Raw genomic sequence first — 14258 nt, 5'->3', positions numbered from 1 at the left:
TGGTTCCAAAAATATAACAAAGTTGGTGGAAACTGTTCTGGAAGGGAAGACGTGTTGAAGCAGATCAGGAAGTGTGGATGTAAGAAGGCATTGACTTCTGTTCCGCCCTGTATTTATTGCATGCAAGTGCTGCTTCCATTCTGCTACAGTTCGGCTTCCAACAAAACCTATGTTATTCATTTCTCTCTGTCTGCAGTGGTGAAACTTTATGTAATTACAGTTATGTTATCATTGCATTTTTGCACATCATTTATTTCAATGCAAAAGAAACATAATGCAAATGGTAGGGGGGATCATCAGTTGCATGCTGTTACGTATCACTTCTTCATCGGCAATCACTCACAGCCGAGTAAGATTGTCACGATGACCGGTAGATTCTTATCTGCTGCAGCCTTCATCCGCCTTCACAGCTGTTGTAACATACCACTTGTTATCTTCCGCCTGTTCTGCTATTGAGGATTTCTTGGATCATTCTTTGTCTTTCTCCTTCCCTTTGACCTTACCTCCTTGGGTGACCCTGCTGGGAGTATGAGATTCCCGACTGCTTTGCTCACAAGGGTCATAGAAATGTGCAAGCCCAGTGGTGAGCAGGTCCAAAAAAATAAAAAAGCCATTTCGCATATGCACTAATCACATACATATACACATCACATCACAAACTCTCCCCAATCCTCCGCAATTAGGCTTTTAAAATTTTCCACATTTTTCAAGTCCAATTGTGTGTGTTCGATCTCCCCAAGGTCCTCCACTGCAGCAGTTAAGCTTGAATGCAGCCTCCTGTTGGCACTAACAGAGCAGTGGGATATATGCATGTGGGTCAGCGAGAGAGATCCAATGGGGTGTACAAACCCTTTTGTCCCCAGTTGTGATCTCCTCCAAACAACAATGCCTGTACCACAATTAGGCTTGAAAAAATGCCCAGAAGGCTGTTTTCAAACACAACTGCATGGGGTGGGGGGCAGCACATGAGGAGGGCTTGACCTTCTCTCCCAGAGCAACCATGCTGTAATTTTACTTGAACAAGACATCCTATTGTGGTTTCTTTCAAACCTAAATCATGTGCAAGGCAATGGGATGAAGGCAGAACTCTGGGCCACATCCTGCCTGGGGGCTGACAATTCTCCACCCCAAAGACACACCTGTCAGGAATGGCTAATACTACAGAGCTTACAGTGTAGTGATCTGTACTCACAACAGTTGCAAAAGCAGCACAGATGACCAATTATTTGTGAGGGAAATATCTGCCAACTTTCAAAGGATTATATGCATAATATTTCAGTCAGCCCACGAGAAGCCTTTTCAAGTCTTGGCTCTGCTGGCCTCTCTCCTCTCTCCATCCTTACTATTCAACATTGTGTCAAACCATATGGGGACAAAATTTAATATAATTTGGAACACTACCACTTCCTAGTCCAGCTTTGGCTTGGCAATTTTCACGTGCTTCTAATGAATTACTTAACTTAATAGAGTCTGGCATTGCCAGATCATGTACTTATGAGAAAGAACTTGCATTTTTTGTTTCTATCCCAAACACAATGTTAAAAAATTAAATCACAGTTGGGTGGTTACAGATGCCCACATGATTTACAGGCAGATTGGATCACTTTTCTTCAGTCTCAAGATCAGAATGATTGATACTACCATGTTCTTCAGCAGGTAATTTACATTAGTGAAAGAGGTGCAAAATGTGTCTATGTGGTTTTCAAAGTGATCACAACCATCCCAATTGGCATCAGCACCATCCTAGAGCCAAACCTAATTTGCTCCAAATAATTCTCTCCCAAATTCTCCCCCAGAAAGTTTGACACCAAACGTACTTCATGCACTTCAAATGGATGAATATTTGTACTTTGCATCCTACAGTATTTTATTTTAATATTGGATAGTTTGTAATGGCACCATGTAATAATGTTAGATGGCTGGTACACAGTGCTTTTGAAATAGTTAAACTGTGTTTGAATTGAATTTAGTATTGTATAATATTTGATAGGCAACAACTTGTGAAATTTCATGCCTGATCAAGAGATGCAGATAAATCTAAAGCATTCTAGTTCAGATGTAAAGTGTCACTTTCAACGTATGTTTTTAGATTTTCCTGTTCAGAAACTGAATGACAAGATGGGCACTTTCACCAACTTCCAGTCCTTTGTTCATCTATATCCACCAGTTATGCTAAGTGGGGCAAAGCAGATTATTAAACCTGAGTGGGCATGGTAAGATCATCTTGTGGGTGACCACCCTGAATTATTATTTTTTTATTATTTACAAAAGAGAATTTCACAAGGCAGGGAAAAGAATCATGCTATCTTTCCTGTCCACGTCATGTTCCCCTTTTTAATTCTCACACCGTTTCATGGCACTATTCTTAGTTACAATCTGGCTGCCCATTGGACAAAGGAACAAGCTGCTATAGAGGAGGCTTCTCTGCAAAGAAAAGAACTGGTCCTTTTTGCTGGTGCATTCTTTCTTTAATTAAAGTGGAACTCCGGATAATTGTTCTGTAGGTGAGATGTCTGCTCATCTCATGCCAACACCTGGCAGCTTCCTCAGCCATCTTCCTCTCTTTCTCTTTTCAATACTTTCCCCAAAGAAAAATGGCTTTGAAAGCCAAAAGGCATGTTCATTATAGCTACATTTTTAAAAAGCAAAATTGAAATAGTACATTCTCTTTGTCCTGTGGAACTCAGAGACTGCACCAGCAGCCTGCCATTATCAAGGCAACGCACTGAGCAATGGCAAGTAATTTTTTCATTGTTCATGTGGGCTCAAATACAGTACATGAGATAGTTTATAAAATATGCATGGGCTCCACACACAGTCTACAGTTATAAGTTCACCTCAGTGGAAAGGTGAAATATGTTTCATGTACATTGCAAGGGTCCCAAACTGATGGCCCAGGAGCCCCCTAACTGGCGCTGTCTCCCCGCATGCAAACCTAGAGGCAAGAAGAGATGCAGGCAAAAGGGAAACTGTGGCTCTCCATCAAATGTCATATTGCCTTTAGACACCAGTTCTCAACTGCCATACTTTCCCAGGATCAGAAGATGGAAATCAGAAATAGATCTGGGTGTCATCAGCATACAAGGTTCATCCACCCTAGCCCAAATCTATGGATGACTTCCCTCAGTAGAGACACCTGCTGTGTCTCATGTCCTGTGGTTTGCCATGTCATGAGAGTTGGATCCTTGCAGCACTTGGCCCAGCACAGGCCATGAGATGCAGCAGGTGTCTCACAACATCACTTTATGGGGGTCTGTCTACCACATAGCACTGAATCCCCCTTACAGTGATACATACACATTCTATCCAGGCTAGACTGGGCTTGAAACTCTTCTAAAAAGGGGTTTAGCCCTTCAAATAGATGGTTACCCATACTTCCTTCCAAGTGCAATATGATATAACTACCTGGCCCCAACCAGCAGCCGCATTTTGAACCAGCTGAAGTTTCTGAGTCATCATCAAAGGCAGCCCCACAAAGCATGCGTTATAGTAGTTTACTCTAGATGTACATTGTGCATGCATCCCTTTTACCAGCTGCACTTGGTACAACTCTGGCCACGCCTGGACTGGGAGACCTTGACCACAACAGGTCAGGCTTAGGTGACTTTCAAGACTGGGTTACTGCAATGTACCCTTCAGTGGGGCTTCCCTTCTGCTTCCCTTGAAACTATAGGTAGTATAGAATGCCGCAGCACAGTTGTTGAGAGGGGTGAGACCCTGACAGCATATGACACCTCTGCTCATGATCTGCACCTTAATAGCTCGGGACCAGCTTACTTGCAGCTTTGCCTTGCCCCAGATGTGCCTAGCTGATCGTTTTAATTTGAAGAATAAAAACCCCCCAGTTGTAACAAATATTTTAATGTGGCAGCCCTTATGCTTTAGAATTCCCTAAATATTGGCTTCAGGAAGGCACCTTTTTGTTCTCTGTTTGGTACCTGCTTAAAACATCTTTGTTTCGGCAAGCCTATCCAGACCAGTAGATGTTGGTGCGTTTTAATATTTTATTGTTAATTTTAATTATGTTTAATCTTTAAACTGTTTTTAATGACAACTTTAATATTTCTTGTAAACCACTTGGAGGTTTATTGCAATCAAGCAGCATCACAACTTGCATGCCACCCTAAGCTGGCAGAAGACACTCCTGGGCAGTGCCACCACCTGTGCATCCACAGGTGCCAAGTCCTGAAGAACCCCCAAACTGTGAACTTGCTTCTTTAGAGGGAGTGGAATACTATTCAAAACTAGTTGCACCCCTTTACTCAGTTCAGCTGGTTTCCCTACCCATAGCATCCACATTGCATCCTCCTTTAGGCACCATTCAAGATTTCTGTAGCCCTCCTGAGATGTGTAGATGGAAAACAGACGGGGCTGCATTTCATCAGCATATTGCTGACACTTCAGCCCAAACCTCTGGGTGACTTCCTTCAGCAAATTCATGCAGAATAGATGTTTAAAAAGAATTTACGAGAAGATGGACTCTGTGGCACCACATCTGCCAAAGGCCATTTTCTTCTACTTGGCAAACACCACTGCTCAGAAAGACTTGGATTCTGTAACTGTTTAATCAACTTTGTAGCAAAAAGAGAAGAAGCTAAGGAATCATCTGCCACCAACACAATGAAAATAAGAAGGAACTGGCAGGCAGTAAATTGAAAAGCCCTGCAAACATGGTATTCTCTAGCTGCAGTTAATTATAATCTATTAGTCTGATAAGTTAAGATAACTTGCTCTCTTTTCATGGCAGAGGCAGCCCAGATGTTGTCAGCAGAGCTTGAGGTATCAGAGACAGGGGGCCTGTGGCCCTTCAGAAGTTGTTGGATAACAATTGGTATCAGCCCTAACCAGCAGGAAGAACAGTCAGGGATAACACTACGTAGCCCAGCAAGATTTTGAGAGCCTCCTGTGATGAAGCAATAGTGAAAGGCTCCCGCACAATTTCTGGAGCTTAGCTTCAATCAATCAAGAGTTGCAGCCTAGAGTTGAATCCTTGCCATATATATGTGCTTAGGACTACACTTGGCTCCCCTCCCCCAACTGTGATAACAACATCTTTGCTCACAGTAGTGGAAAACTGTTGAAAGGGTGGTATCTTCTAAACTCCAGATGCATACTGTGGCTGCCAGCCATCTTCCACTGACCATCTGTCCCTGTTAAGAAAAGCCACAGTCAATAACCCCTTCTGCATCCATTTGGATCTAGAAACTTGGTTATTAGTACCTGAGTGTTCTGCCAAAATTCTAGTCCATTAAAACCATTCAAAAAGTGTTGCCAAACCAATCAATTCTTCCTCGTATCCAGTGATCCATCCTTCTATAGCAGAGCTTCTTACATGGGGGGCGCCTGGCCATCATGGACTCTGTCCTCTTGACACACTTGTTGAGAGAGGAGCATAAGATTAATGTCTCCTCTGAGTAAACAGGCTTTGGCTGCAACAGAAAATGGGATTGCTGACTGTTCAGATGACCACTGTAGCTGCATGTTTAGCAGCAGCTTGAGCTGCAGGCATTAGCTCATATTTATCTCTGTCCTGAGAGATAAACTCACCTGCTGATTTTTGTACATTAAGCTGCTGTTAAAGGCACAAGAGCAGGCTAGGCTACTTTTTTCTAGTAATTTGGCAAGCTTAATAGAGAAGTGGCTGGAATGTGTCAGAGGCTGCAAAAGTGGACCAATCATATACAAGGTTTATTTGCTCTGACCATTCCCCCCCCCAACACACACTGTGGTGTGTTTGATTCAGTTCATATGTGACAATGGTTTCATGCATAGAGCGTACAAATGTCAATTTCCAAAGCAAAGTTTGTCAGCTAAGCCTGTAATTTCCATTTAGATTTGTTTCATTTTTCAGAGCATGGAAGCTACAGAGCGGAGAATCTCTTGGCTTGTAAAGTCCCTTTTCAAATAACAGCAACTGCATTCTGAGGGCTGCTTCACACATTACATTTTTCACTACACTGAGGTAAACAAGCGTAGAAAAACGAATCTCTTCCATCATTTGAAATGCAATGCAAAGCTTCTTTTTGTCAAAGCATCAGTCAATGGGAACCGGCCCAATCCCATTAACCAATTGCCCACATGTCACACAATTAATCTTCTACAGTGATTTTGAATCAATTCTTTTGCCACCTCTACATTATTCTTTGCAAGCCTTCTGAAAAAAACCTTGTCCCATTTTGTCAGTTTTTGCCTATGCGGCTGTTACAGAATCAGGAAGTGAGATACCTGTGAATGAATTTTATAGATCTTTCAGCTGAGTGGTGACTTTTCCTCAGGTCACACAAACTGTTTTCAAGTAATCCAAATATATACCTATATTGTAACCTTATAAACAGGAACAAAATTGGAAAATTGTGTGGACAGGCCGAGGTTTTGTCTGCAATGAAAAATAAGAGAGGAGAGAAAGCCTGGTTGCACGGCTACCTCCTAGCCCAACTGTTTCCTTGAATCTAGGCCTAAAGCTTTAAGAACACTGGAATAACTTTCTTTCCCTCAAGAATTCTGGGCACTGAGTAGGGTTACCATGTTCTGAAGAGCAAAAACGAGGACACGTTTGCCGACTTCTACCTTTAACTATGGATTGCTATTACAACTCTCAGTCTAAATATCCCTACTATATGTAGGCTATAGAACATGGATAGGAAAACTAAGACCCGGGGGCCGGATGCGGCCCAATCGCCTTCTCAGTCCGGCCCGCAGACGGCCTGGGAATCAGTGTGTTTTTACATGAATGGAATGTGTGCTTTTATTCAAAATACACCTCTGGGTTATTTGTGGGGCATAGGAATTCATTCACCCCCCCCCCCCGCCCCCACAGTATAGTCTGGCTCCTCACAAGGTCTGAGGGACAGTGGACTGGCCCCCTGATGAAAAAGTTTGCTGACCCCTGATAGAAGCTGTGCTATATTGCTGAGGTGGCTGGAGAAGAGAAGAGGAAAGCAAGTCTTCAACCACCAGTTATGTCTATGTCTCATACAGAAAGTATAGCCAGTTTTCAAAATCATTTTCAATCAATGTGCCATTCAGAGCAAATACAGTGGTACCTTGGGTTACAGACGCTTCAGCTTACAGACGCTTCAGCTTACAGACTCCGCTAACCCAGAAATAGGACCTCGGGTTAAGAACTTTGCTTCAGGATGAGAACAGAAATCGTGCTCCGGCGGCGCGGCAGCAGCGGGAGGCCCCATTAGCTAAAGTGGTGCTTCAGGTTAAGAACAGTTTCAGGTGAAGAACAGACCTCAGGAATGAATTAATTCTTAACCAGAGGTACCACTGTAAATGCAAACACACTAAAACAGGGGTCAGCAATTCTTTTCAGCAGGGGGCCGGTCCACTGTACCGCAGAAAAATAATAATGAACTAATTCCTATGCCCCACAAATAACCCAGAGATGCATTTTAAATAAAAGGACATATTCTACTTATGCTGATTCCTGGGCCGTCCGCGGGCTGGATTTAGAAGGCAATTGGGCCAGATCCAGACCCCGGGCCTTAGCTTGCCTACCCATGCACTAAAACAACAAGCCCAAAACCATTACACTAGGCAACACAACCAACACTGATCTCTCCTGAAAACATCCCATTTTACCATCAAGGTACAACAATGACTCCAAGGACATGAACCCGTGTTGTATGTTAACGCATGTACCGTGCATTTTTGCAGCCAAGCTAGAGTCGACCTGCATTTGATGCTACATACCCATAAATACCCTCCCTTCAGCTCAGATCCAGTAAAAACAAGACCACATACTAACAGATGATAAGCAGAGAATGATGTCTTTTTAAAATAAACAATTGATTCTTTCACCATTCAGAGAGCTACAAGACCCAACAAACAGTTCAGAGCACAATGTTGGAATTAAAGTTATATAGAGAATTTCTTTAAAAAGCAAATGATTATAATTACTTTAACAGTCCCTTCCTTTGTGTGAAAACTGGAGGACAGCAACCATTTCCCTTTTTAAAAAATAAAAAAGGAATTTTTTATTTTTGATGCCTTCAATGTATACAGACAAGCAGCTGCAAAAGTCTGATACAGCTGATTTGCCATGAAATGGTGGTTCCTTATGAGTCAATAATATATATATTTAAGGCTGCTGGAGCAAGAGGATGTGAATTAAATAACCAAAAATCTATGTGAAGTAGGAAGACACGCCCCGCCCCCCCGCTGCCACCACTACTGGGCATCCTGTAAGTTACACATCACTAGGTATAAAATGCCAAAGAGTCCAGGAGGGACCACCAGGTTGCCAGAGAAAAGGGGGAGGTGAAGCCCTGGCAAGGTGGAGACGAGGCAGGGGAGGGGGAAAGGGGGGTAGGGAGGGGGGAAGAAGAGAGAATGAGACAGAAAACGAGGGGGGAGAGAAACGAGGGATGGGAACTGCTGAGCTCTCCACACAGCAGCCGGGTTCCTTCTCTGCGCCTCTTCCTGAGACCACAGCCCTCCCTGAGCTCCCATGCGGTGGGGAGGGATGCCGACTGGAGAGACCTTGTGTTCATCCAATTAATTTGAAGGGAGGGTTGATGGACTTCCGCCACCCAACTGGACTTGCCAAGCCACTTGAAAAGCAGGCCCTAAAGCGAGTCAAGTCTGCAGGCGGGAGACACCAGATCCAATGGTGGTGGTGGGGTGGACATAGGTAGGTAAGAGAGCACCTTGACCCAAGGAGCACTGCAGAGCTGCTTAATGATGGGAGACACGCCCAATAGAGGGATACCTAAGGGGGGAGCAAGGGGAGCAAGCCAAAAACACAAAACAAAACACCCAGACATTTTGGCTTTTTTAAAAACAACAACAACCACTCCCAGTTTGGCGTTTTACCCATGGAGAAGAGGACATGTCCAGGAAAAAGAGGATGTATGGCAACCCAAGTTAAAGGTTGCTGGGAATCATAAATCTGTGAGGGGTAAACTACTGGCCCCAGAATTCTTTGAGAGAAAGAGTGTGTTTCTAATCTGCTTTAAAGGTATAATGTGTGCACAGCCTGGAAATCATAATGTATGAAGATCTGGCAAGAAATTTCAATAAAATCAATTTACCAGTATTTATAATTTAGGATGAACTAGTAAGTAACTTATTCTTAAAGCAGTATGTTTAGAACAGAATATAAGCATGTAAAAACATCCGTAAAATCAGAGTTATAACATCCAGCATATAAGAATCATCTCGATTTGATGGAGCACTAAGAAGCAGATACTGAAACTGCTGCTCTTGGTTTAGATCTCCTGGAGGCCAAACGCCCTCCAGAAAGGAGTTGTGCTGGCTATCAGCCTAAAAGCAGCAAATGTTAAGAAAGTTAGGAAATCCTTCCTGAGTAGTTTCATAACTGGGACACCACTAATGCGAATGCTCTAGATCTTACTGACTCCTGTCACAGCGGGAGCTCCGCAGGTGATCTAAAAGCACATGGAGATCCATACTGGAGCAGATAGCCCTTCAGATATCCAGGGACCCAGACCTGTAGGGCTTTAAAAATTAGCATTCAAGTTAAATTTGAAAAGCAGTACAGCCCCTTCCTGGCCCTGAACACTGAAGCAAAAATGCAAACGGAGAATTTCCATGTCTGCATCTGCTTATATGCCACTGGGCCAATTAATCTGCAAGGCCCTTAATGACTTTGGTCCAGGATACTCTACAGTCCTCCCGATTCCTTCTATCTCTGCCCAGTTAACAAGATCTTCAGTGAATTCCCCACTTGGCTCAGTTGCACGGCTCGTTTCTACCAGGAGGTAGATTGTGGACCAGGCTCTGTGGAACTCTCACCCAGCTGAGAGCAGAGAGATCCCTCTATTTCAGCAAGCAGGCTCAGACCTTTGACTTTGTCCCACTCCTGGCAGCAGACTGGGTGGAGAGAAAGATGGAAGGAAGGGAAGGAGTGTGGTGGCAGAGAGAGAAGTGGGGGGGGGGCAATGCGCTGCTGTCAGGATGTGACCCCCCCCCCAGAAATCCCCCCTTTGACAGGGAGGAGGCAGTTGCCCAGCCCTGGTTTAAACAAAGGAATGAACTAGATGTGATGGCAATTATTTAAGTTCTCACAATGTGCACATTTTTAACAGCCACAGAGTGGGGTTTGAGCAGGGGTGGGGAGGAACTACAGGGGTGGGGAGGAACAGTCCAGTCCTTCACACACATCACAAAGAAGCCTTCATTGGGAGGGAAGCCTCTGTTGGCAGGAGGAAAGGTCTTCAGCTCTCTCTCCTTGCTCCCCCTTCCCAGTGGGTGCTATCCATAGCTATGGATATGTCAACCTTCCCTTCTTTGGCGGGAAACTCCCTTATTCCAGCGCCGTTTCCCGCTGCTGTCCCAGATTGTTGATATCCTGTAAATTTCCCGGATTTCAAAGGAAGAAGCTCCTCTCCCTCCTCGCCTTTGCTTCAGCGCTTCCCAGCGGAGAGGTGACGGTGTGGTTTTCCTTGCTGCTGTATCCCTTTGCCGGGTTGCTGCGCTGTGGGAACCACCGCTTGAGGCTTCGTTTGGCTGCTGGCTGGGCTTTCTGCCTTTGGGCCTTGGCTCAGAGGGGCTCAGAATGTACCTGTGCTCAGAATCGGATGGGTACATCATCGACGGCCCACTCACCCTTGCCGGGGATAAGGTCTGTCTGGAGGGGGGGCACATGGTGGGGGGAAAGGAAAGGAGCTGGTTGAGTACAATGGCGGGCGGGAGGCTGCCACCGCCTCATGTGTGTGTGGCTAGTTAATGCAACCAGAGGGGGTTTTTGAACACTGGACGCCGTTTGGTTGCACGTGCTGCTGCAAAGCCAGGCTGGGGAGCCATCTTAAGTTGAGGCTGCATAGGCCTTGTGGTGCATGGGATTCAGATTCTATTTAGTTGAACCTCTGGTTACAAAGTTGAACCGTAGACTGTCCCCAGGACAGGTGAGGCTGCTGATCCCTTATTTTCAAATCTGAAAGTTGACAGCTATGGTACTATCTGCATTAAAACACACACAAACACACAAATGTTAACTGCATTCGCACCATTATGTCAAGGTTTTTGCCGCTAAGCAAGTGCTCCCCCCCTCCCCCCACTGACTTTGAACATATAGAACAGCCTTGTACTGGCTTAGATCTTTGCTCCATCGAACCTGGTATTTTTCACTCTGATTGGCAAAGGCTCTCCTAGGCTTACAGCAAAGGCCTTTGTTGCACAAATGAGCTATGGACTCCCTTTGGAAAGCACACAAGGTCAGCGTTTGGAGTCTCCTAAATTAAGCCAATGACAAAAGAATAAGCCTCAGAAAATGGTTCATTAAAGTGAAGTGAAGAACTCAACTTTCCAAAGACTAAAAGCAAATATTTCCATGCCCACACTATGTAGCCTAAAGGATATTTACAAGAAATCATTCCTGCAAGAGACTCAGTTCTTCCTCGCCCCATTCAGGCCTCCATAAACACTATTTATGACTACTTTCACTACCAACCAAGAACTCTTTCCCTTAAAGGACATCAAACAGAGAAAACGTAATATGTCGAGACGTACTTTTTATGTCAGAATTCTGGTAACAAAAGAAGCTCTTTGATGTGCTTCTTCAAGGTTTACAGTCCACCAATAAGTAAGTTGTGCGGATGTAGTTTATAATACTGCACATGGAGACATTTTCTCCCTGTATTTCTTAAATATATTTTCACTGGGGAACTACTCTGCAATGTCCCACTCCTGAATATGAGCAAGGGCATATCCAGAATTGTAATACTACAGGTTTCTTTTTTAAGAACAGGCAAGGATACATATTCTAATAATCTTATATGTTAGAAAATGTATCTGAAGCTATAAAAAACAAATGAGGAAAAATAGTTTCCTCTGCCCGCCCGCCCCCCCCAGCTTCTGTTTTTAGGCCAGTGCTACTACTATTGGCTTCAGCAAGCTTAATCTCTGCCTCCCAGAGCCTGGTAAGGAAGGCGGAGACCTGAAATATTTATGAATAAGACCGTGGCCCATTGTTTTTAGGTTGATTATTTTTAGGTTGATTATATATATATAGTAAAGGTAAAGGGACCCCTTATCATTAGGTCTAGTCATGACCGACTCTGGGGTTGCGGCGCTCATCTCGCTTTACTGGCTGAGGGAGCTGGCGTTTGTCCACAGACAACTTCCGGGTCATGTGGCCAGCATGACTAAGCTGTTTCTGGAGAACCAGAGCAGCGCACGGAAACACCATTTACCTTCCCGCCAGAGCAGTACCTATTTATCTACTTGCACTTTGATGTGCTTTCGAACTGCTAGGTTGCCAGGAGCAGGGACCGAGCAATGGGAGCTCACTCCGTCATGGGGATTTGAACCGCCGACCTTCTGATCGGCAAGTCCTAGGCTCTGTGGTTTAACCCACAGCGCCACCCACGTCCATACACACACACACACACACACACTCATTTTGAAATTGATACAATATGGTAGAATATGACGTATTGACCCAAAATATTTTGATACTATGCAGTGATTTTTTTGTGGGGGTACACAGGGGTCTGCATACCCCTGAACATTTTGTGAATCTTTGTACTTTTGTCCATTTACTGTATTTTTTTTTCCTGATTTGAACTATAAAATGGTGATTTTCTTGAGTCAAAATGAGAGTACCCCTAAACATTTTTTAAGAAAAAAGCATTGATATTATGTAAAAACTAGTATTATTTGTGTGTGTGTGTGTGTGTATAAATAAAAATTGCCTTTAGTGGTAGAAACCTTCTGAAAGTGACTAAGAGGAAGATATATTTAAAATACAATTTACTAAACCAACAGCATTAAAATAACATTCAAATTTTAATCAAAAATCATAAATGTAAAATATAAAATCAGTATCAATTAAAAACAGGCTTAAATATTTAGGTCTTTTAAGGGAAGGATTCAGGCATACACAGGCAAAATTGCAAAATGTAATTTTTGCTGAAGCCATTTACTTAAAAGGCACCCAGTGAGATGTGATCTAGTGCTTATCTGCAAAGCCTACCCAGCACCTGCACATCCCACTCAAGGCTGCAGTTCCCCAAGTGAAATAGAATAGCAGAAACCAGTTCAGCCTTCAGGTGGGGAATGGATTTTTGAATGGTCTTAAACATAACCCTTGCATACAAAAGCAGAATGTTACAGAGCAGCTCACGGGCTTGTCTTTTTGTACATCTAGGAAGTATTTTGTGCGGAAGAAGCATGAGGACCTGGCTTCCTCAACCTCGGCCCTCCAGATGCCCTCTACAATTCCCATCATCTCTGACCACTGGTCTTGCTAGCTGGGGATCATAGGAGTTGTAGGCCAAAAACATCTGGAGGGCTGAGGTTGAGGAAGCCTGATGAAGACAGTCAGACATGCACCTGCCGTCAAAACCAGTACAGCTCAACACCACATCTACCACACAAGAATCATGGAAACAAATTCCATCTCTATGAACATGCGCGCGCACGCGCGCACACACACACACAGTTATGGGAAATTAGAATAAACAGAGGAACAAAGATAAAGTGGGAAGGCAGAAATATTCTGTTTATTTTATCAAGGGCATAAAGAATGAGCTTGCTCCAAAAGGCACAATTTACTATTAGTCAGCCCATCAGGGACACATTTCACTCACCACCTTCTATTACATTTAAAATGTTTATAGTTATTCATTTTCGATGCCTCTGTGCTCATGTTCCCCCAAGCAGTTGAAGTACTAAATGCAGCTGAGGCACTGAACCTTTAAGGATCAGCTATATGTGTTTACCTACCAAATCTAAGCTCTGATTTCAGACTAGCCTAACACAAGCTAAATTGGGAATGCTGAAATACTGACATTTCCCTGTACCTAGCTGCTTAAGCAAGGGTGAGGTTTATCTGAACAAGATTCAGCCTTAGATAGTAGAAGGATGAGCAATGACAACTGCATAATGTTTTCCAATGAGAGCTTCATTTTTGAACCTGTCTGATATTTGATGCTTTATCCAAGCAGTGTTATGCTGAAGCTGTTTACTGGTTTCTGCAGTTTGTCAGAGTCAAAAGATTTACTGCACTGCAGATCTTCCAAGGGAAAAAAAGAAAGAAAGAAAAAGAGTAAAATGCTCTGAACCTTCTTGGGGGGACTTGACAATCACAAAGGAAAAAGGTTCCTGTATTTCAGAGGTGGAGTTAATGGGAGGTCACTCTGCTATATTATATAGAGCAGAATGCTCCTGTTGCGATTTTGTTAGAGGCAGAGAAACTCTGCAATGTGGTTGATGTTGTTTCAACAGGATAATCCACCATTGTAGATCTGCCAATTAGAAATCGATATAGACCGCTTACCTTTTGCTGG

This window comes from Podarcis pityusensis (assembly GCF_964106645.2).
Source record: "Podarcis pityusensis genome assembly, chromosome: 4".
Lineage (NCBI taxonomy): Eukaryota > Metazoa > Chordata > Lepidosauria > Squamata > Lacertidae > Podarcis > Podarcis pityusensis.
This window is presented reverse-complemented; position numbering follows the sequence as displayed.